The sequence below is a fragment of the Apaloderma vittatum genome, unplaced genomic scaffold (genome assembly GCF_000703405.1).
Source record: "Apaloderma vittatum isolate BGI_N311 unplaced genomic scaffold, ASM70340v1 scaffold26861, whole genome shotgun sequence".
NCBI lineage: Eukaryota > Metazoa > Chordata > Aves > Trogoniformes > Trogonidae > Apaloderma > Apaloderma vittatum.
Genome location: NW_009697750.1, coordinates 354 through 611, shown reverse-complemented (window position 1 = coordinate 611; position 258 = coordinate 354).

Below are 258 nucleotides of genomic sequence, written 5' to 3'. Positions count from 1 at the left end.
AGTGAAGCAAAGCATCCCAGCTGAAACCTCCCGGGGAGCGGCACGACCCCTCGGCTCTCGGCACCGCCCGAGTTCCTGCGGTGTTTAGTTTTCAGCGAATTCATCTCCCGGCCCCTTTCTCCCATTAAACCCTCCTGCACGGTGACCCCTGGGTATTTTCTCCCTCCTTCGCTCTGCAATTTCAAACCCTCTCACGGAGGTTCACCCCGAGCGCGGCGGCGACAAACTCCTCCCTCCCCAAAATTCTGCTTTTTACAA